Source organism: Oryctolagus cuniculus, chromosome 7, assembly GCF_051225735.1.
Source record: "Oryctolagus cuniculus isolate XC-2025 breed Fujian yellow rabbit chromosome 7, ASM5122573v1, whole genome shotgun sequence".
NCBI lineage: Eukaryota > Metazoa > Chordata > Mammalia > Lagomorpha > Leporidae > Oryctolagus > Oryctolagus cuniculus.
In genome coordinates this window covers 98,367,113-98,392,581 of record NC_142873.1, presented here as the reverse complement: position 1 = coordinate 98,392,581, position 25,469 = coordinate 98,367,113, and the positions used below count along the sequence as shown (strand labels likewise).

At 36.5% G+C, this 25,469-nt stretch overlaps 1 protein-coding gene across 5 annotated transcripts in view; it reads left to right on the top strand.

The window, feature by feature from the left end:
• The window catches only part of TNNI3K (TNNI3 interacting kinase), a 355,192-nt gene that overhangs the window by 54,402 nt on the left and 275,321 nt on the right, over positions 1 to 25,469 (top strand). The gene's annotated exons all lie outside the window — the stretch shown is intronic.

Sequence of the window (25,469 nt, the reverse complement as noted above, 5' to 3'; positions counted from 1 at the left end):
GTAAAGCAATCTAAATGTTCAGTATTAACTGTTGATTAAATAAAAAATAATACGTGGAAGCAGTGGGATATTACAAGATCATTAAACATGAAATTGAACAGGATAGTACCTTGACATAAAAAGAAGCTTATGAGAGCTTTACAAACACAAGTAATGTTATTTAAGATTTCTGTTACTGTTGTTTTTTGTTTGTCTTATTAGAATTAATACAAGCTTAGAATTCAACATTATATAATTATTCAATGTTACAGAACTAGTTAATGTTATTAATAGTTGTGCATCTTTCCCTACTCAAAGATAAATGCTGTTTACATTTTGTTAGATATTCTAGATATTTTCATATGTTTTTCAAAGGTATGTCATAATAGATATTTACACAGCTTCCTTTTCTTGCTTTTAAAATTTATTTATTTCTTTATTTCACTTATTTAAAAGGCAGAGAGAGAGAGACAGAAACTTCTATCCGTTGGTTCACTCCTCAAAAGCCTACAACAGTTACGGCTGAGCCATGCCAAAGCCAAGAACTCTAAACTCATTCTGGGTACCTGAGCCACCACCAGTTGCTTCTCAGAGTGTATGTTATCAGGAAGTTTGAGAGCCCAGACTCAAACCTAGGCAATCTATACTAATGTCTGAAATGACACCTGAAATTCTAGGCCAAATGTCTGCCTCAATATTCTTTATCTCTTTCCCCTAGATCTCTCTCTCTCTCAATTTAGCATAACTATTCCCTTGCTTTCTTAGACATTGAGTATATGTATGTACATATGTGTCTATGCAAATATATAATTAATTATATATTTAAATTTCTTTTTTGTTCTGGAACATTATATAAATGAAATCAAACTCATATTTTGTTATTTTTCTATTTTTATCATCATTATAATTAATTAGTTATGAGGTTGAACATTTTCATATGCATATGCCTGTTGGAATTTCTTCTTTCTGTGAGGTGCCTTTTCTAATTTTCAATATTGAGTATTTTTCTAATTGCTAGTCAATAGTAATTTATGCATGGGGATTATTTTCAAGATATTATGACAAGTAGTAATAAGTAAAATGTTTAGCTCTACAGGCTAATATGTGACAAGGAAAGTTCTAAGTTCATTGTATAGGTGTCATTATAAGTCTCCTTTTACTAATTGAGAAACTGAATCCTAGAAAGATTAAATAACATTGAGTTGGATCACATGGCTACTCCGTAGCATAGGTGATATTCTATTCTAGGTTGTCTGCTTTCCCAGTCTGTTCTTAACTGTTGTTATAATTTACCTTTACTTTGTGATTAAGCATACTACAAATGTCTTCTGTTAAAGCATGAATAATGCCTTTACCAATTGTTTAAGAATTGCTAGAGACCCAATTTCATTAAAATATGTTCTTATATTATCTTCTTACATTTTGGTGGTTTGACTTCAATATTGTAAGTATTTTATATACCTAAAATTAATTACAGTTAATGGTATAAGACACAAGTTCACCTTCATTTTTTCCTCTGTTCAATTGTCTCAATCTCTTTTATTAAAAAGCCTATATTGTTACAGAAAGCTGGATTTTAGAAATTCCCTTAGTTCAAACAGGCATAAGAGGCTGGGTGCAGGATCAGCAGAAGCAGTTTATTAATGTCGATGGGCCCATTGGAATCACTTTCCAGCACGGGGCATCAGATCCAGGTTCCTTAATAATATCGATAGGTTCAACAGCATCATGCATTAACAGTTACAACATCAGTAGGCTTAGTGCAGCCTGCAGGACTCAAGACCACCCATGAGGAACTTGAGACCCTGCTTATGGGGAACTTAACCAGGGGATGGTTGCAGAGAAAGGAGATTAGGACAGCTCCCCAGATATGTCTACACTTGGGGGGAGAGAGATTTGGATGACTGCCAAGACATGACAGTACCTATGGGGAACTGAATTGGAGGTTACAGTAATCAGAGATTAGAACATTTACCCTTTTCAGGGATATTGTCTCTCTCTTGTCTCTGGTCATGGCCTAACTAATCTTCAATATGAACTCTATTATATGTCAAGTGTCCTATTCATTGTGCTATGTTTTGAGATTCCTGTTTTTTTCTTCCTTGGTACATGTTTTTTATGTGCCAGTTGCACTAAGTACTTAATTGTGTCCATATCTTTTGTATTCTTATCAGGTTTTTGTTTGGTTTGGTTTTATCCTAATATATAGTGTTAAAATCCCCCACCATGATGGTGGATGTTTCTGTTTATTGTTTAAATTCTGCAAAATTTTGCATAATATATTTTGATACTATATGTTGTTGATATGAAATTTAACATGATTATAGTTTCTGGGGGAAAATTATTCATTACAAGAAGTTACCTTCTTTATCTCCAACAGTTCTTTACTTCATTCATGAAATCTAATTTTTCTCATGTCAACACAGCAAATTCAGGTGTTTAGAATTTATTTATGTATCCTTTTCTATATTGTTATTTTAAACATTCATGATTACTGTGCTATAGAGATATCATATAAATAGCATATAATTGAATTTTTTTATTTTCATATATAGATATTAATTCTTTTACCTCAAAGATTAATCCATTTGCCTTGAATATGATTGTTTACATATGTGAAGTTAAATCTATGAGCATATTTTGTACTTCCACTTGTTTGGTGCCAAAAATTACTTGTCTATATGAGTAAATTTGCTGGCTTTTTGCTAACATACTGTTCTATTGTCAATCCTCTTCTGTAATAAAAGTTATAGTCTTATGTTGAGTTTTCATACCCTAGCATGTAAATGTGCAAATTTGTTCTGTAAGTTTTCCTTTGCTATTTTTTGCTTTCTATATTTCATCTTAAATATTATAATAGGGTTACAATTTCTATGTGTTTTTGATATGGCTTTTTCATAAAAAATTCATTTGTTTTAAATACTGTTAGTAGTAAATGTTTAATGATTGCTTTTTCCATTTAATCAGATTGTCTGTGAGCAACTATACTGTCCTTAACATTTTATTTCTTTTTCTTACTTTATTTCACTGGTATTCCAAAATGATGTTAAGCAGATGCTGTGCTAAAAAAATATTTCTGTTTTGGGTCTGTTGCTGTGCCATGGCAGGTAAAGCCGCCACCTTAGGTGCCGGCATCCCATAAGGGCCCGGTTCTAGTCCCAGCTGCTCCACTTCCAATCCAGCTTTCTGCTATAGCCTGAGAAGGCAGTAGAAGGTGGCCCAAGTCCTTGGGCCCCTGTACCCATATGGGAGACCCAGAAGAAGCTCCTGGCTCCTGGCTTTGGATCAGTTTGAGGTTTTATATATTTATAAAATATATTTTATATATTTTCATATTCATTTTCATCAATATATTTTCTAATTTCTATTGTGATTTATTCTTTACCCCAGAGGTCATTTACTTTGTCCCAGGTCATTTTGAGAGTTACTAGTCACTGTTTCTAGAGTAATTTATACAATGACTTCACTATGGTCAGAAATTATAGCTTATATTAATGCAGTATCATGAACTTCAGTGAAGCTTGTTTTATGGCCCAGCATATGGTGGATTTTGTCAAATGTTCCCTGTACACTTGAAAAACATGTGCTTATTGTAGTTCTCAGTTAGGTATACTATCAACATTTTCAAAATTTGTCAGATGTTTACTGTTTATACATTAGTTCTATCAATTAATAGTGGGTTGCTTTAAACTATCCAGCTATAATTGTGCCTATTTTTCTTTTTTCCTTTTTCAATGTTTGATTTATGTATGTTGAGCCTAGATCAATAAGGGCATGTTGACTTAAAAACTCTGTAGCTTGCTGGTTAAATGATACCCGTTACATTTTAAAATGACCCTCTTATCTTTAGAAATTATCCTTGTCTGAAGTTGTACTTCATTTTTTCTGAAGTTCTACTTTATCTTTTAGCAATGTCACTATACCAGCTGTCTTTCAGGTATTTGCATATTTTTCTTAGTTCCTTTATTTTCAAACTTTCTGTATCCCTATATATAGGGTATCTCTCTTGTAAGAAGCATTTAGATGATTTTTTTCCATTCAGGCTGATATTACTTTGTAGTCTATTAATATTTTATTTAATAGAATATTGACTTTCAATACAATTTTTATTATGTGATTTATTTGCTCCATTTACTCTGTTTTCTGTCTTTTTATTGTCTTTCTTTATTGATTTTTTTGTTCTTTAGGTGGCCACCCTAGAAATTATACTATACATAATAGTGACTTTTACACACTATATATCTAATTTAAAATAGTTATTAAATTATAGTTAAATTTTCTACTTCCTAAACAATGCAAACTTTTTATAACACTTTAATGATATTTGTATCTCTTAATTTGCATTTATTCTAGTATTGTGATATCTCAATTGTTTGTGTTTAAAATGCCATGAGCCATTATTATTATTTTTATGTAGTCAATATTCATTAATTTTTAAAAATATATTTAACCTTTCCATACTAACCATTCTATCCTGTGTCTCTGTGATTCTCTCTGAGACCATATAGCTTCCACCTGAAGAATTTCCGTTACTATATCCTTACATAATTTCTTCAGTGAATTTCTGATATTGCTTGTTAAAAATTAATGGCATTTTTCAACATCAACTTTGAAGAATACTTTTACTAGTTACTGAATTCTAGTTGAAAAGGGATTTTTGTTTGGTTTTGTTTGTTTTCATACCTTTTCCCTCCAGAAACCTTTTATTTAAGTTATAAAACTTCATGCATTTCATAAATACAACTTTAGGAACATAGTGATTCTTCCCACTCTACCCATCCTCCTACTCATACTCCCATCCTTCTTTCTCCTCCCTCTCCTATTTAATTCTTATTTTTTACAAAGGTTTATTTTCAGTTAAGTTTACACACATGAATTAACTTTATACTAAGTAAAGAGTTCACCAAATAGCATGAAGAAAAAAAAACTATTTCTTAACAGTCAAGACAAGGGCTGTTAAAAGTCATCTCATCTCAAAGTGTCATTTTCACTTCTATATATTACTTATTAGATGCTCTATTAGTTACCACAAATTAGAGAGAATGTATGGTATTTGTCTTTTTTGGGACTGCTTTATTTCACTAAGTATAATGATTTCCAATTGCATCCATTCTGTTGCAAAAGACAGGATTTCATTTATTTATTTTACTTTATTTATTTGACAGGTAGAGTTACAGAGAGAGGTAGAGACAGAGTGAGAGCTCTTCCATCCACTGGTTCATGCCCCAGATGGCTGCAAAGGCTGGAGCTGCGCTGATCTGCAGCCAGGAGCCAGGCGCTTCTTCCAGATCTCCCACGCGGGTGCAGGGGCCCAAGCACTTAGGCCATCATTTACTGCTTTCCCAGGCCATAGCAGAGAGCTGGATTGGAAGTGGAGCAGCTGACTAGAACTGGCTCCCATATGAGATGCCAGCGCTTCAGGCCAGTGGGTTAAAGCACCGGCCCCAGGACTGACTTTATTTATTTTAAGGCTGAGATTCCATAGTGTGTATATACCAAGATTTCTTTATCTAGTATTCAATTGAAGGAAATCTGGGCTGATTCCATATCTTAGCTATTGTGAATTGAGCTGCAATAAACATAGGGGTACTTATAACTCTTTCATATGCTGATTTCATTTCCCTTGGGTAAATTCCCAGATGTAGGATGGCTGGGTGATAACAGTAGATGTATATTTTCAGCTTTCTGGGATATCCCCATACCATCTTCCACAGTGGCTGTACCAGTTTACATCCCCACCAACAGTGGATTAGGGTATCTTTTCCCCGCATCCTTGCCAGCATTTATTGTTTGTTGATTTCTGTATGAGAGCTGTTGATTTCTGCATGAGAGCCATTCTAACTGGGATGAGGGGAAACCTCATTGTGGTTTTGATTTGCATTTTCCTGATGGCTAGTGATCTTGAACAGTTTTTTTATGTGTCTTTTGGACATTTGGATTTCCTCTCTTGAAAAATGCCTGTTTAAGTACTTTGCCCATTTGTTAACTGGGTTGTTTGTTTTGTTGTTGAGTTTATTGAGCTCTTTATATATTCTTGGTATTAGTCTTTTATCAGATAGATGGTTTTCAAATAATTTCTCCCATCCTGCCAGTTGCCTCTTCACTTTGATGAGTGTTTCTTTGTTTTCATACTTTTTTACAGCAAATAATAGTGTTTAATAGTTTATGAATTCAAACACGGTTCATACACATACATATATGAATATATATTCTGCATTTTTTATTTTCTGCTAGACAATAAGCCTCATGAGGAAAGGGATCATTTCTTAGTTATTTTTTTTCATTTTCAATTCTCTTTATATACAGAAGATCAGTTTAGTATATATTAAGTAAAGATTTCAGCAGTTTGCACCCACATAGAAACACAAAGTGAAAAATACTGTTTGAGTACTAGTTATAGCATTAAATCTCAATGTACAGCACACTAAGGACAAAGATCCTACATGAGGAGTAAGTGCACAGTGACTCCTGTTGTTGACTTTACAAATTGACACTTTTGTTTATGGCATCAGTAATCACCCTAGGCTCTTGTCATGAGTTGCCAAGGCTATGGAAGCCTTTTGAGTTCACTGACTGATCATATTTAGACAAGGTCATAGTCAAAGTGGAAGTTCTCTCCTCCCTTCAGAGAAAGGTACCTCCTTCTTTGATGACCTATTCTTTCTACTGGGATCTCACTCGCGGATCTTTCATTTAGGTGTTTTTTTGTTTGTTTGTTTGTTTGTTGTTTTTTATTTTTTTATTTTTATTTTTTGCCAGAGTGTCTTGGCTTTCCATGCCTGAAATACTCTCATGGGCTTTTCAGCTGGATCCGCATGCCTTAAGGGCTGATTCTGAGGCCAGAGTGCTGTTTAGGACATCCGCCATTCTATGAGTCTGCTATGTATCTCGCCTCCCATATTGGATAGTTCTCTACCTTTTTTATTCTATCGGTTAGTATTAGCAGACACTAGTCTTGTTTATGTTATCCCTTTGAATCTTAGTCCTATCATTATGATCAATTGTGAACTGAAATTGATCACTGGGACTAGTGAGATGGCATTGGTACATGCCACCTTGATGGGATTGAATTGGAATCCCCTGGTATGTTTCTAACTCTACTGTTTGTAGCCATATTAATATCAAACAAAATAAACTGTTTTCATACTTTTATTCTACCATTCTATTATCTTCTGACTTCTGTGGTGAAAAATCAGTTTTGTTATCCCTTTGACATTAAGACCTTTTGAAACTATATTACAACTTTAAAATTGTTCCTTTTCCTTGGCTTTATCAATCTTGCTGCGACATGCATAGGGATGATCTCTCTGTGTTTAGAATGCTTGAGGTTTACAGTATGAACTGACTGTGTGACTTCATGTGTTTCATCAGTGTAGGAGAATGCTCAGTCACTGTCTCCTCCTGTCCTATTCTCGCTCTTGTTTTCTTTGGTACTTGGATTATAACAATGTTAGAATTTTCAAATTAATACTTTTCCTATGTTTATTTTCTCTCTTAAGTGTAGATCAGCATTTTGCAACAGAAATTTCTATGATTATGGAAATTCTCCAATGTTTAATCAGTATCTGTAGTCAAATTTTGAACATTTGAAATGTAGCTGGTTGGCTATGGATTGAATATTTGTGCTGCCCTCGTACCAGAAATTCATATATTGAAACCAATATCCAATGTGATGGTATTTGGAGACAGACCCTTTAGAGAATAATTAGGTCATGAAGCTGGAGTCCTGATGATGGCATTAGTGCCCTTTTAAGAAAAGATGGAAAAAATCTTTCTTCCCCTCCATCTGCCATGTGAGGTAACCAGGTGAAGTACTGTCACCCGAACTTAGCTATGCTGACATCCTAACCTTGAATTTCCCACCATCCACTGTGTGTGTGTGTGTGTGTGTGTGTGTGTGTAAAACACATTTCACCTGTGGGGTGGGCATCTGTGCTGTTTCCATATCAAGGCTATTGTAAATAATGCTGGAATGGTAATGCAGGTAATGGTTTCTGTTTTAGATACTAACTTCATTTATTATGGCTTGGGTTTTCTCATACCATGTCAGAACAGTAGTATTTTGTATTATATGCCTCAGGGCTGAAGTGTTTGTATTCTGGTAACTAAAGTGGAAGCTGTGGAACTATTTGTGACCTAGCTTTGAAATTCACTGCACTTCTACTAGTTAAAATAATTATAAGCCCGTTCAGTTGTAAGGAAATAGAAATTCATTCTACTGCTTAATGATTTAGTGTCAAAGAAGTTGTCCCTGTATTTTAAAGTATCCAAACTCTGTCGTTTAGCTTTAAATTATTTCCTTTAATCCCATATGTAAAGTATGCTCCTATCTCTTCAAATAAATTGACTCAAAGTGTGAATAAGGATCCTTGAATTATCCTTGGCTTATCTTGGTCTGAATCCTGGTTAACTGAAGAGGCAGATTATCTGCCTCCCATACCACATACGTGCTGGAGAAGGAAGACACAATAGAAATAGACATACTTAATCCAAAAGGCAAAATGGAGGCACACAGCAGGCAACCTGATACTGCTGTCTCCACGGCTAAACAAACAGTAGTGCAAATAATCCATGATCCAGCGCTCTTAGTCACTCACACAAATTTGTAGATTAGAATTTTAAAGTAATAAATTGTCATTTGTATGTGTATAAGTGGCATGTAAGTATAAATGTTTGCACAACTACAAATTGATGATTAAAATTTTTATCATGTTATGCACTCCACTAAATTTTTCTGATCATTCAACTTTAAGAGTTAAATGAAGTAAATTTTTAGCAGTATCATAAATCTGGAATAAGGCAGGTCCTAGGTATTCAGTTAGATCAACTTATAATGCAAATTTTTCTCATTTTAAAACCTTATATTATAACATAATTTTATACTTATCAAGTTTGAACCACAAAAATTGAGGCCTTTTCCCCATGCACCATAGAACATGCTTCCCCCGCACCTTTCCTGAAGTACCTATTGGAGAGTAAAATTTAAATTCATCAAAATAGTTGACATCTCATATCTAATAAAATCCCCTTAAGTATTTTAGCTGTTTTAATTTTAATTTTAAAGGAATCAGAAAGTGTCCATCTTGGTTTATAAAAGAGCATCACTGTCTCTTCCAACAGTGTCATAAATAAGATAGCAATTGGCAGATTTATTGTTGATCTATGTTTAATTTAAACTTGTTTATGGAATATAGGAAAAGTGGTGAAAGGAAACTGACAGCTTTGAAGAGATATATGGTCTGAAACTCTGTACTACATCACTCATTTTAAATTAAGACTTGCTATTATTCTTTCTGAATTATATCTGAGGTGGAAAGAGACAGCATGAGGTCCTATTTTTCAGAGGGGAAAAAACAGTAATAAAAAATCTCCTGAATCATTGATTTCATGAAACATGTCAAATTATTTCCCACTATAAATGTAGTAGCTTCCAACCTGCAGTGTGATGACTGGTGGCGACCTTACGTGTTTGGCTGCTTGTGGTTTCTTACTCTTGCGCCTTTTTGACAGAACACTGAAGGTTATTTTTTATGTAGATAGTTCATCAATAGGTGTGAGCGTAATCCTGGTTATCTTGCTATTTTATCATATTGCTAGTGTGAGCCAAATAGTTTCCTACATTGTATATCAAATAAGTAGACTTTAGCATTTTGAAAGACTTTTTTTGATAGAGTAGATTTCCACCTCCACAGTATATCATTGACAAAATTACTGTGAAGGAAAATACAATACAGATTAAGCAACCAACCTCTGAAACAACTTTTATTGAGCGTTTCCAATACACTAGATATTTTCAAAGCTCTTTATATTGATTAGTTTTTATTTTCTCATAATCATTCACTAAGACAGGTGGCATCTCTCTGTCAGTCTCGTCCCGTTCTCTCTGCCTCTCAAATTTGTAAAATAAATAAATAAATTTTAAAAGAGAAGTAACAAGTTGCATACAAATTAGAATTCCATTCCTTTATGTTTACATTCAAAAAATTGTCCATGGGACGGGCACTGTTTTGCAGCAGGTTAAGCTTGGGAGGCACACATTCCCCACATTCAGTTTACAGAAGAGGAAATTGAGTAACCCTACTGGATGTGGGACATTTAGGATGAAGGAAGCAGCATAAGCAGATTCAAAGTAGCGAAAAAAATCTTGTTCTATGTGGAGAAATGTAAGCAATAGGATGTGGTTCGACTGAACTTTAACATAATGTGATGAGGTTAGAGGTAGGACGTCGGAGAGATGGCAGTGGTTCTTCTATAGACAGATGTATGTTTTCTTCTAGAGCAAGAAGCCAGTATTTGCTTTATCATATTAAATGGAAATAGAATTATTTGCTGATATTTGAATATCAAGAGATACACTAAGTAAAAGGAGTAATAAATGGGGACAACCATTTGGCCTAGAGATTAAGCTGCTACTTGGGATACCCACATCATATATTGGTGTGCTTGGGTTTGATTCCCAGCTGTGCTTCTGGTTCTAGCATCTAGCTAGAGCACACCGTGGGAGACAACAGGTGAAGGGCTCAAGTAGTTGAGTCCATGCTCCTGACATGGGAGACCTGGATTGAATTCCCAGTTCCCAATATCATCCTTGCCCAACCTTAGCTGTTGCAGTATTTTAGGGGATGAATCAACAGATGAGTGCTCTTTGTCTCTGCCTCTGTCTTTCTGTCTCTCTCCATTTCAAGAATGTAATATAAAGAAAAAAAATTTTTAAATAAGAAGCAAACAACAAAACAACCTACTCAGTTAAAAAATGGGCAAAGGATTTGAACAGGCATTTTTAAATTTTATTTAAGGTATACAAATTTCATGCATTTTATGTATACAGATTTAGTAACATAGTGATATTTTCCACTGTTCCTTCCAGCCTGCCCATGTGCCCATCCTTCTTCCTCCTCCCTCTCCTATTCCCATTCTTAATTTTTACAAAGATCTAATTTCAGTTTACTTTATACTCATAATATTAACCCTAAGGAAGTAAAGATTTCAACAAATAGAATTAAGAAAAAAGTACAGTTTCTCAACAGTAGAAATAAACATTGAATCTCAAATTTTCAATTTCACTCCTATATGTTACATACTAGGTACTCTGTTAGTCACTACAGATTAGGAGAAATGTGGTATTTCTCTTTGGGGACTGGCTTATTTTACTAGGTATAATGACTTCCAGTTGCACCCATTTTATTTATTTATTTTTTTTTTTTTTTTTGTAAGGCTGAGATTCCATAGTGTGTATATACCACAATTTCTTTATCCAGTAATCAGTTGAAGGAAATCTGGGTTGATTCCACATCTTAGCTATTATAAATTGAGCTGCAATAAACATGAAGGTACTGATAAACCTTTCATATGCTGATTTCATTTCCCTTGGGTAAATTCCCAGGTGTGTGATGGCTGGGTCATATGGTAGATCTATTTTCAGATTTCTGAGGTTTCTTCATACTGTTATTCACAGTGGCTATACCAGTTTACATTCCCAAGAACAGTGGGTTGGGGTAACCTTTTTCCCCACAATATCACCAGCATTTCTTTTTTGTTGAATTCTATATGAGAGCCATTTACCTGGGGTAAGGTGAAACCTCTTTGTGGTTTTGACTTACATTTCTCTGATGGCTAGTAATCTAGAGCATTTTTTCATCTGCTGTCCATTTGAATTTACTCTCTTGAAAAATTCCTGTTTAAGCCCTTTAATCATTTCTTAACTGGGATATTGTTTGCTTTGTTGATGTTGAGTTTCTTGGGCTCTTTAAGCTTCTCAGATTGATGTAATCCCATTTGTCAATTTTGGCCTTGATTGCCTGTGCTTTAGAAGTCTTTGCCTATGCCAGTGTCTTGCGGTTTCCCCCAGTGTTCTCTACTGATTTGATGGTAGTGAGTCATAGATTTAAGGCCTTGATTCATTTCAAGTAGATTTTGGCATAAAGTATAAGGTAGGGATCTCGTTTCATACTTCTGTACATAGGGATCCAGTTTTCCCAGCTCCATTTGTTGAAAAGACTGTCTTTACTCCAGGGATTGATTTTAGCTCCTTTGGGAAAGGTAAGTTGGTTGTGGTTGTGTGTGTGTGTTGGTTTCTCCAGTATGTGTTCTGTTCCATTAATATACATGTCTATTTTTTACTAGTACCATGCTGTTTTGTTATTACTACCTTGTAGTATGTCTTGAAACCTGGTATTGTGATGTCTCCAATGTTGTTTTTGTTGTATAAGATTGTTTTAGATCTTCTGGGTCTCTTGTGTTTCCAAATAACATTTTTTTTTATCTTTTATTTAATGAATATAAATTTCCAAAGTACGACTCATGGGTTACAATGGCTTTCCCCCCCATACCGTCCCTCCCACCCACAACCCTCCCCTTTCCCACTCCCTCTCCCCTTCCATTCACATCAAGATTCATTTTCGATCCAAATAACATCTTTATTTTCCAGTTCTGAGAAGAAATTCATTGGTATTTTGATTGGAACACATTTAATCTGTAAAGTTCGTTAGGTAGTATGGATATCTTAATATTAATTCTTCCAAATTATGAACATGTAATATTTTTCCAATTTCTCTAATATTTTGTAATTTTCATTATATAGATCTTTGCCTTCCTAGTTTAAATTTATTCCAAGGTGTTTAATTTTTGTAGCTATTATAAGTGGGATTGACTTACAAGTTCTTTCTCAGGTATAGCATTGTCTGTGTATACCAAGGCTATTGATTTTTGAGTGTTAATTTTATATCTTTCCATTTTGCTAAACTCTTTTATGAGTTCCAATTGTCTCTCAGTGGAGCCTTTTGCATCCTCTATATATGGAATCATGTCATCTGCAAATAGGTTTAATTTGATTTCCTCCTTTCCAATTTGTGTCCCTCTCATTTCTTTTTCTTGCCTAAAGCTCTAGCTAAAACTTCCAGGACTATATTGAATAGCATCTGTGAGAATGGACATCCTTGTCTGGTTCCAGATCATAGTGGGAAGGCTTCCAACTCTCTATCATTCAATAAGATGCTGACTGTGGGTTTGTCATAAATTGCCTTGATTGTGTTGAAGAAAGTTCCTTTTATACCCAGTTTGCTTAAAGTTTTCATCGTGGAAGGATGTTGGATTTTTCAAATGGTTTCTCTGCATCTATTGAAATAATAATATTGTTTTGTTCTTCAGTTTGTTAATGTGAAGAATCAGGTTTATTGATTTGTGAATGGTGAACCATCCTTGCATACCAGGGATAAATCCCACATGGTCTGAGTGAATGACCATTCTGATATGTTGGATTTGATTGGCTAATATTTTGTTGTGGATTTATTGCATCCATGTTCACCAGAGATATTGGTCTATAGTTCTCCTTCTCTGTTGTTTCTTTTTCTGGTTTAGGAATTTAGGTGATGCTGCCTTCACAGAAGGAGTTTAGGAAGATTGCAACAATCTCTTTCAATTATTTTGAATAGCTTGAGAAGAATTGGGAATTATCTCTTCTTTAAATGCCTGGTAGAATTCAGCAGTGAAGCCATCTAGTCCTGAGCTTTTCGTTGTTGGACTGGTGTTTACAACTGATTTAATCTCCATTTTGGTTATTGGTCTGTTTAGGTTTTCTGTGTCTTCATGACAATATTTGTAGATTGTTATATGTTCAGGAATCTAAATTTTCTCCCACATTTTCCAGTTTGTTGTGATATAGCTCTTTGTAATAATTTCTTAAGGTTCTTTTTATTTCTATGGTATTGAACAGGTATTTTTTGAAGGATAAAATAACAAATGGCCATCAGACACATGAAAAAAAAGATCAAGATCACTAGCCATAGTGGAAATGCAAATAAAAAGTACAATTAGGTTTCTCCTCACCACAGTTGGGACGGCTAACGTCCTAAAATCAAACAATGATAAATGCTGTTGTGGATGCATGGGAAAAGGAACCCTAACACACTATTGGTGGGATGTAATATAGAACAACCATTATAGAAAACAGTCTGGAGATTCCTCAGAAATCTGAAAATGGATTTACCATATGACTCAACCATCTTACTCCTAGGAATTTATACAAGGGGAATGAAATAACCATATGAAAGAGTTATCTGTACCCCGTGTTTATTGCAGCTCAATTCACAATAACTTAGATATGGAATCAACCCAGTTTTCCATTAACTGATGACTGGATAAAGAAGATATGGTATATATTCTATGGAATACTACTAAGCCATAAAAGAGAGTGAAATGCAGTGTTTCACAGAAGAATGGAAGCAACTGAAACCCATTAGGATTAGTGAAATAATCCAGTCCCAAAAAGACAGACACAATATGTTTTCTCTAATATATGAGAGTTTATATAGAATACAAAAAGTGTATAAGGATTAAACAGACATCTTTTGGTTTTATTGTGATTTTTCTGCCCTTGTTTATATTCCTGTGGAACTGTGGTCTTTATACTTTTTACTTGTTGGATATTGTGTTTGGTGGTGCATTAAGCCTGTGATTTTATAGGGTGCTGAAATTATAAACTTGCAAAAAGAAGGAAAAAAAAAATAAAGGAAGAGGGGATTGAGCGAGGGAGGGCAGGAGAGGATTATGGTAATCTTTTTAGAATTGTACCTGTGAAATATATGAAATCTGTTATCTTTATATTAATAAATTTTTTTTGACAGGCAGAGTTAGACAATGAGAGAGAGACAGAGAGAAAGGTCTTCCTTTTCCCGTTGGTTCACCCTGCAAATGGCCACTACGGCCAGCGCGTTGCAGCGGGTGCGCTGCACTGATCCAAAGCCAGGAGCCAGGTGCTTCCTCCTGGTCTCCCATGTGGGTGCAGGGCCAAGGACTTGGGCCATCCTCCACTGCACTCCCGGGCCACAGCAGAGAGCTGGGCTGGAAGAGGAGCAACCGGGACAGAATCCAGCGCCCCAACCAGGACTAGAACCCGGAGTGCTGGTGCCTTAGGTGGAGGATTAGCCTAGTGAGCCGTGGTGCTGGCCTAAAATTTTTTTAAAAGAAGTAACAGGTCATATAGATTAAAATTCTATTCCTTTGTGTTCACATTCAATACATTATCCATGGTGCAGGCCTTGTGGTGAGGAAGATTAAGCTTGCGAGGTCCACATCCCATATGATGGTTTCTGTGATACAGTCCCACCTCCACTTGCCTTCCAGAAACATGCAACCAAGGAGGCAGCAGTGATGGCTCAACCACTTGGGTCCCTACCACTCATGTGGGAGACCTGGATGGCATTAGTGGTTCCTGACTTTGGCTTGTCCCTGCCCTGCCTATTGTGAGTATTTTGAGGGAGTGACCAAGTTGATATCGGATCTTTCTCTCTCTCTCTCTCTCTCTCTCTCTCTCTCAATGAAAGTGAACAAATAAACTTAAAAAAATTTCCAGAGTTGTCAATTCCAGCTTCCTGCTAATGTACCTAGGAAGGCAGTGGGCGATGGCTGAAGTCATTGAGCCCCCACCATCGGTGTGCGAAACCAGAATGGAGGTCCTGGCCTCTGGCTTCTAGGGACATGCTAAGATAGATAAATATTTATGAAAAAAAAAGATCCCAAAGATGCCTTAGACAGTGGTTATTTTTGTTAAAGATTTAATTATTTATTTTAAATTCAGAATTACATACAGAGAGAAGAGGAAGCAGAGAGAGAGAGAGAGAGAGAGAACTCTTCCATCCTCTGGTTCATTCCCCAGTTGGCCGCAATGGCTAGAGCTACACCAGTGTAAAGCCAGGAGCCAGGAGCTTCTTCTGGGTCTCCCACATGAGAGCAAGGTCCCAAGGATTTGGGCCATCTTCTTCCGCTTTCCCAGGCCATAGCAGAGAGCTAAATCGGAAGTGGAGCAGCTGGGACTCAAACCAGCACCCATATGGCATGCTGACACTGCAGGCAGTGGCTTTACCCGCTAAGCCACAGCAGCAGCCCTGACAGTAGTTATTAACTTTGAGAATTGTTTTTCTGTGTCAGAAATTGACTTTAAACAGTCCTAAATATATAACCAAAAGTCATATATTTTGTAGTATATTTAAATTGCTGTATCAGAGTCTCAACTCTTTAAAGGTTTATTTATATTAAGCAAAACAAATATCTGACTCCAAACAGCATTATTACTGTTCCTGTCAGAAACTCCTTGAGAACATTACAGAATTATCATTTCACTGTTAGAGCTGAAGATTGAGTGCATCAATGATATTTAGAGGGCAAAGCGAAAGCAGAGAGCCTGGAGAGGATGATGGAACACTCGGATTGCAGCCGACAGCTCTGTTGCTTGAAGCTTAGAAAAAAACAGTTTCCCATAAAGACACTAGAATATGGCTGAGCATAACTATTTACAATATCTGGCCCAATTTCCAACTTGTACATCTGTTAAATTATATTTGGTTCATAGACATCAGTCATAAGGACAGACATGTAGATGAACCCTAGAGAACAACAAAATTAGGTCTAATTTCCAGTTTTGCGGTTTGTTGTCTGGCTTACCTTGTGTAAGACTGAGGTGGTTGCTTATTTGTAACCTGATTTTCTGTCTCTAACATGATCATAATGACAGGATTTACTTTTTGGACTGTTTTGAGGAATAAATGTAGCTAAAGAGCCTAGCACTATAACTGGTATTGAACTGTGGATTTACATTCCCTTTATGAAGCATAAATGTATCAATGAAGTGGATGTGCATTTCTATGAAGTTGTCTATAGGAATTCCGTTAAGAATATAGTCACCTATAGAATAATCACACACATTGCTGTCTTTTCTGTGGTAGTAAGATGTGATGCAGGAAATTAGGAGTAACCCAGATAGTTCTAGAAGAAGTAAAAACAGAAAGCAGCTGTCAATTTAAATATTCATGTAGGGAGATGGTATAATTGAAGGAGTATTCAAATTCACTACTTAGTCACAACCTTTTCCCCAAGAGACACGATGACAGAATTTGGATCCACTATGTCCTTGAAGACAAATTCTCTGAAAGACCCTAAGGTGACATAGAAACTTACCAAGATATGATCTATTTTACTTCCTGGTCATTCATGAAAATAGCATTTCCTTGTCTCACTTGGAGTGTGGTGTGGCCTCATGCCTGTTTAAACACTCAGTGAGAGATGTACCATTTCCAGGTGTGGCCTCTGCAAATCTCCCTACAAACACTTTTCCTCTTGGTTCACTAGAAGGAAAACAGCTCTCAGAGGAAACTTGGAAACCATTTAGTGACAATACAGAGACTTCTAAATGACTATGTGTAGAACTATGATGTCAACCTATTTACCCAGTGATTACTGGTGAATGAGCAAGCAATGAATTCTGCTGTGTTTAAAACAACAAATTTGTGAGTCCACCTGTTAACAAAGCCAGAGTTACCCTCTTAAAGTTACTAAGAAGAAAGACTTGGTAAAGGGATGTAATGAACATTAGTGTAAACTGAAATCGAACATCTAGTATCCATTCTTGTGACTTGTGGGTAGGAAGGGACAACAGGGAAAAGCAGTTGTAAGTGGGAAAACGATGCAAAGAAAGTGGGACATATATCTCGATTGGGTTTAAATCAGGTTTTCAACTTTGACACGACTAGCAGTCAGGCTACAAGTGGTAAGGTGCTCTTCAAGAGCCAGGGTAAATTATAAGCACTTTAGAAGCCTACAGGAGACCTCACCAGAAGCCATTCAGTGGACATTAAGCCATTCAATGTTATTGGAGCGTATTTTTAGGATCAACACTCATGAAGAAAGGCAGGAGGCAGAACTGAGCTGGGAGGAAGACGGGTTGTATTGCGGTCTCCACAAAAACTCACTGAAGCTCGGCGGAATGAGAGGGCTGGGCTTTTGTATTTGCAAAATAACAAGTCATTGGATTCTGGCTGTAGTCTGGGAAAGGCACACAGGCAAGGCATCTGTCTTCAGCCAAGAGAAATCCTCAGAGAGGCCAGAGAGTTGAGAGTACTGCAGTCTGCTAGTGGCTCAGTGGTACTCTTAGCAGCTGGTGATATACTCTTAGGAATTTACCCAAAGGAAATGAAATCAGCATATGAAAGTGTTATTTGTACTCCCATGTTTATAGCAGCTCAATTCACAATAGCTAAGGTATGAAAGCAACCCAGATGTCCATCAACTGATGACTAGATAAAGAAAATATAATATATATACACAGTGGAATACTAGTCAGCCATAAAAATGAATGAATGAATACAATCCTATCTTTTGCAACAAAATGGATGCAATTGGAGACCATTATGCTTAGTGAAATAATCCTGTCCCCAAAAGACAAATATCATCTCTTTATTCTGAACTGTGTAGTTAATATAGCATTAAAAACCCTCCCTGTATAAGAATTAAACTGACATTTTATGATTTTATTATTGTTTATAACCTTTCTCTATATTTCTGTCAAACAGTGGTCTTTCTTCTTTTTTACTTTTTTGAACATTATGATTAATGGTGCATTAAGCCTGTGACTGTAAGCAAATTAAAAGTATGTTATTGCAAAAAGTAAAGGGGGAAAAAAGGAAGGAAAGTAGGTAGGAAGGAAGGATGATAGGGGAATTGAGGAAGGGAGGGGAGGAAATATGGTTATCTTCATAGAATTTTCTATGAAATACGTGACATCTGTTCTCTTTATGGGTATAAAAATTTTAAAAAAGAATTCATGTCATAAATACAAACCATACGACAATATTTTGCTTTCATTTAACATAAATATACATTTGTCAAGCTTTTTATATGGAGCCAAGGTTTTCCTTTAAATGGAAGTATTCAGCTAGGTATTACACTTTTCCTTAAACAATGCTTGTAATGAAACAGCTAATCATTATTCTTTCAAAAATGTGAACCAGTTTAGATGTTAAAGTTACATTAATATGTTTTCCAGTATTATAACCACAAAAATTAATGCAAAATTCTGGCTATGAAAGAAATAACTCTGTCATATACAAAGAGGATGTTTTTAAAATTATTGCTTAATATTGAAAAAAATTCATTGGTCCAATTAAAAGTCCTCTTGGCTCCAATGAACTAGGAATAGCCATTTTATACCCAAACTTTTTGTTTCTCAAAAACATAAACTAAAATAGGAGGATATACTATATTGATAAATGTCGAGGCAAGTCCTTCCTTCCATAATAAACCTCAGAGCACATTTTATGGAAGAAATCAAGAAAAGCACATTGCTTTTAGTGCAATTGGGAAATGTCTGTTATCTGGACCAAATCTGAGGTCTTTAAACTTGGGGATATTTTTTTGATGTAAATGAAGTGAGTCTTGCCACAGGTCTTAAAATTAAAATTTAGTCTCTTTTTTAAGGATCTCCTCTGATTACTGAAATTTTATTCACAGAAAATGCCTTGCTTCGTTTGCTACATGATTAATACAAAATTAAGTACAAGAGGTCTTCAAAAAGTTCATGGAAAAATTCTGTTATGAAATAATTATGCAGTTTTCAAAAATGTTTTCACTAAAATAGGATATATTTTTTTAAATCAATGTATTTCGGGGCCGGCACTGTGGCACAGTGGGTTAACGCCCTGGCCTGAAGCTCCGGCATCCCATATGGGCGCCAGTTCTAGTCCTGGCTCCTCCACTTCCCTCCAGCTTTCTGCAATGGCCTGGGAAAGCAGTAGAAGATGGCCTAAGTCTTTCGGCCCCTGCACCCACAGGAAGACCCAGAAGAAGCTCCTGGCTCCTGGCTTTGGATTGGTGTAGCTCAGGCTATTGTAGCCAACTGGGGAGTGAACCAGCAGATGGAAGACCTCTCTCTCTCTCTCTTTCCACTCCTCTCTCTCTGTAACTCTTTCAAATAAATAAATAAATCTTTTTTTAAAAAATCAGTGTATTTCTTTTAATTTTATTTGAGCAACAGACAGAGATACTCCATCTGCTGGTTCACTCCCCAAGGCCTACTACAGCCAGGTCTGGGCCAAGCCAAAGCCAAGAGCCAGCAACTCAATACAGGTCTTCCCTGTGAGTATCAGGGACTCAAATACTTGAGCCATCACCAGCTACCTCCAAGGATACACATCAAATACCTATCATGGAACTTATCTTTCAATTCCATTGTTCCAAGAAATTCTTGAATTCCTATTGCATTTTGTGTTGGAGTTGTGTTATGAAGCAATTTATAAACTTCACAGCAGTCTTTCTACTCATGTATAATTCAATTGTAAACTCTGAATTTGTGTATTATATATAATTTTATAAAATTAGCAACTTTTAATTTTTATAACCCCGTGATTTTTATATCACATTGAATGTATTTAGAGTATATGACTTCGCTGTTTCTTTACGCTTTTACAAGATGATCACTTTTCTCTGGTTATATGCTTACTGCATTTTTTTATATGAGAATTACATATATTTGTTTATTCATTTATTTTACTTTCAATTTATAAAGCATATGGCCACAGAAAGAAAATTAGCAGGGAGGTGTGAATACAGAGAAATGGGGGAACCACTCTTCTGGAGAACATTGAAAGGAGGATAAACCCCTCTCAGTCTTACTTCATATGAGTCAGGGCTGAAAGTCCTGGCTTCCCAGTGATCCTATATTCTAAGATAGGTCTGATAGTACTTGGCATTACCTGGTTCAGGTCCATGAAAACGTATTGTGTAAGATACCACAGGGCTTATCACAAAATGTGTTCATGGAACTACAGCAGAAATGAGTTAAAGCAAACAAAACATAACGAGAAAAGAAACCGTGTCTTTACTAAGACTATTTATGACATATCTTGCCTTTGTAGGCTTACTAGAATACAGTATGAGGTCTTCCACATGTTTAATCCAAATAAATAAGAGATAAAGCAATATAAATTATTTAATGAGGAAAGGTTGTACAGAAGATTGATTCCTGACTATTCTGGACTATCTTCTAGTTGGTAAAAAAGGAACAATAATCTTTATCATCTTTATTGTCTTCATCATCACCCTCTTGGGAGGTTAAGGGAAAAGAGACTTTACATAAGGCCCATTCACTAGTTACCAATTAAAAGTTCCTTTATAGGAGAAGGGAGAAATCGTAAAATGATAGCCAGAGGTTATTTGTGTAATTCCAGCAAAACTTTGCTACTATCTCTTCTGTTATTGTCCTAGTAACATCCCTCCCCAGTTCTACCCTAAGTTATACTGGGAAGGCTTAGTTCTGGTAGGTCTCAGGACCTACCCAGATAGTATCCAAACAGCCTTGACCATCTTTAACCTGTCACCTAAGATGAACTGAGAGTGCTTCACTGACCTGGATCCTAGAGCTGGGGATTCCTGTTGTGTTTATGTTTGGAACTTCTCTTACTTTTTTCTTTGACAGCTCCTGTGCATCCTCTCAGGAAGCCTTCAATACAAGAATTATCTGTTGGGGAAAGTATTCTCAAACTCCCTCTCCAGACCCTCCTCTGTGCCCCGTAACTTCACGTTTAACTCTATGATCCTTCTTTCACTGCCTTGTCATACACTGATTTCTCTCTTACCGTGGATAGGAAATTCACTAGTTCCAGGATGAGGTCTCACTGTCTCCTGTGATTTACATTGTAGGCAATCGTTGCATACTTCCGAAGAAATGGCTAACCCTTTCTGAAGCCAGTTGAGACTTGTGACTTCTTTGTGTCTTGCCTTCAGGTTGGGCACCTTCTCAGTTTTATTTCCTCAGACGTCTTCCAAAGCCTGGGGTCCTGGATTCTGGAGCCTCACTAAGGTTTACCAGATTTCTCAGGACTCCCAACTCCCGGCCTTCCTCCATGCAAGGAGGCCTGAGGTTTGCCCCATCAGAGATATACTTTCCTTGCCTTTAACGTGGCAGGGGCATGATTCAGATCCTCTGCCACCTCTGTAACAGCTCTGCACTGGTGAGACGCTACTCTCCACACCTTGTGGTGATCTTCCAAGCCTAGAACTGAGAAATGGACATTTATGAAGGATTTCTTTTTGTCAGATCTTTTTGCTGATTTTATTATTGTATCATATCATTTAATCCTCAAATAATTTTATTGATGAGAAAAAGAAACTAAAGAAAATTAGCTAAATTTATACCAGATCATAGAGTAATTAAATATCAGAGTCTAAATTCTAAGTCATATGTTTGAATCTTAACAATGAATTCTTTTTTTTTTTTTTGGACAGGCAGAGTGGACAGTGAGAGAGAGAGACAGAGAGAAAGGTCTTCCTTTGCCGTTGGTTCACCCTCCAATGGCCGCCGCGGCCAGCGCACTGCGCTGATCCGATGGCAGGAGCCAGGTGCTTATCATGGTCTCCCATGGGGTGCAGGGTCCAAGGATTGGGCCATCCTCCACTGCACTCCCTGGCCACAGCAGAGAGCTGGCCTGGAAGAGGGGCACCAGGACAGAACCGGCGCCCCGACCGGGACTAGAACCCGGTGTGCCAGCGCCGCAAGGTGGAGGATTAGCCTAGTGAGCCCCGGCGCCGGCCAACAATGAATTCTTAACCAATGTTTTTTCTAGCCCTCAAGAGTGTATCTTTGGAAAAATTGCCTCAGGGAAGTTACCAGGAGAAAGTCCATTGTTTGTGTATATTCTTCAGAATTTCTAAGTGAAATTTGTTTTATTAAAGATTTATTCCCATGCAACCTCATTGAAAATTCATTTAAGAATTATTCTTTCTGCTGTGTTTTGCATCTGTCTTAGGTAAAAATCCACAATGTTAAAGGTATATTTCAGAGGAATTACCAAAGCATGAAACTTGTTTTCCAGCTTTTCAAGAAAAGTTTGATTCTTATAGTCACACTAAAAATATTTCTTAACTGTGCACTGAAGAATATTCTGGTAGAATATCATAATAATAGTTTCTATCTCATTTAACTGCTATTTTGAGACAAATTTTTCTGGTTCTCCCTTTTACTTTCTTTCTTCTGAATATTAAAAGAATTTTTCAGTAAATTATTTATTTGAAAGGCAGAGAAAGAGACGAAGGTCATTCATCCACTGGTTAATTCCCCATCTGCCAAGAGCCAGAGTTGGCCAAGCCAAACAAGGAGCCTACAGCTTGATCAAGATCTGCCACAGGATTACACAGACCAAAGTACTTTAGCTGTCACCTGCTGCTCACAAGGGTACATATGAACAGGAGGTAGAATTGAAGCAGAACCAGCACGCAGACTCAGGTACTCCAATATGGGGTGCAGGCATCACAAGCAGCACTTTAACCAATGGACCACATGCCCTCACTAATAAATTTCTATATTATTGATCTGCTTACAGATTGGATTAATCAACTTACTTTTTATCCAGACTTAGTGGATACTTTGCAGTTCTTAGTGATAAAAAGAAGAGCCCCTTATTTAAAAAAAAAGGAAAGAAAGAAAAAGAAAAGAGAAAACAGGGAAAAACAGAGATAATTTCAAGACTATAACAGCAAAAAAGTAAAACAATGCAACCTTTTGGGAACAGTTTGAGTTAGAGGTAAACCTACAAAGAAGCCAGCTACTGACTCCACTATTAAATATTTGTGCAGGGGAAATAAAAATGTCCATACAAAGACTTGCACAAAATTCTTCATTGCAGCCTTAATAATAATTATAAAAAAGTAGAAACAACCCGAGAGTCCATCATTAGGTAGACAGGTAAACACTATAGACACTCCAAAATAAAAATGGAATACAACCCATTAGCTGGATATTTCATTTGCCAATTTTAAATTTTTACACTCATTTATCTTTAAACCTCCACTCTTCCATTCCACACATGGTCTTTTTCTATCACAAGGTGTTTCTCTTCACAATGTCCTGGAAAACCATTATCTAGATGCTGAAACCAGTGACATCATCTTCTTCTAGGTTCTTCACATGTAACCCATCAGCAAATCAATATGATTTTGCCCTCTAAATAATTTATAAATCTGTTCTTGTCTGTTGATGTCAACTACTGAAATCCATACCTAGGAAACCATTATAGGTTGTCACCTCCCATTACTGCAAGCATCATGCTTGTGCAATTGTATAGGTTGCACACTATGATATCACATACAGGGGCCAGTGCTGTGGCACAGTGGGTTTATGCCATGGCCTAAAGTGCTGGCATCCCATATGGGTGCCAGTTCTAAACCCAGCTGCTCCACTTCCAATCCAACTCTCTGCTATGACCTGGGAAAGCAGTAGAAGATGGCACAAGTCCTTAGGCCCCTGCACCCACGTTGGGGACCTTGAGGAAGCTCCTGGCTCCTGGCTTCAGATGGGTTCAGCTCCAGCTGTTGTGGCCAATTAGGGAGTGAACCATCAGATGGAAGACCTCTCTCTCTCTGCCTCTCCTCTCTTTTTGTATAACTCTGTCTTTCAAATAAATACATCTTAAGAAAAAAACACATACAATTTCATGAATATTCCTGAAAATGTTCTTAACAAGAATATATTTAGAATCACAATGACACATATAGCTAAGAATGGAACTGAATGTGTGTTTGTGTGTGTGTGTTTACATATAAATTAAGGTACTTCAAAAATTCATAGAAAAATAGCATTAAGAGAAATTTATGGCCAGCGCCACGGCTCACTAGGCTAATCCTCCACCTGCGGCACCGGCACTCTGGGTTCTAGTTCCGGTAAGGGTGCCGGATTCTGTCCCTGTTGCTGCTATTCCAGTCCAGCTCTCTGCTGTGGCCCGGGAAGGCAGTAGAGGATGGCCCAGGTACTTGGTCCCTGCACCCGCAAGGGAGACCAGGAAAAACACCTGGCTCCTGGCTTCGGATCAGCGCAGTGCGCCGGCTGTAACAGCCTTTTGGGGGGTGAACCAATGGAAAAAGGAAGACCTGTCTCTCTGTCTTTCTCTCTCACACTGTCTAACTCTACCTGTCAAAAAGAAAAAGAAAAAAAGAGAGAGAAATTTATTTGCTGCAAAATAATTTTGAAATAAATGCATGTTTTCATAATATGCATTTTCATGAACTTTTTGAAGGCCGTGTGTGTGTGTGTGTGTGTGTGTAATTAACTTTGTTCTCCTTAATTTGATTACCATTTGGGGGAAAAGAGTGTATGTCATTAAATAGTAGTGATGAGACTCCATAGTTATGTGTTATCTTTATTGCAGCTTATGGAAATCATTGGTTAATATATAGTTTACATTTGAGAAATAGGTCAAAGGAAGAAAAGCAAAAGTCTCTATTTTATTAACTTCTTGTCTAATAATAAAAGAATCACAAAATGCCTTCTCCTGAGCCTTCATTAATTGCGAACAAAATATAAGCAGTTAGAAGAACATTGATAAAAAGGGGACACAGCAACTTAGTAGAACCTCTCTGTTACAAAAATGCTGCATTTGCTCCATGATTTGCATACAAACTGTTTATGGAAAGATATTGGGTTTTGTCTTGATTTAGTAGTGGGAATATGTCATATGATGAGAAAGAGTTCATACCAGCAATTTTACAAGTAAAAATAACTTTATAGGAGAAAAAGTAATCAGAAACAGTGAAAATTCCATTATTGCTCTAGTTTAAATTCTCATCTTAAGACTAATGTTTAAAAAATTACATATTTTCAGACCAACAAAGAACCACTACAAAATAAGAAATATAATCATGGAATATTTAAAATTTATCAAGTATTTGCAAGT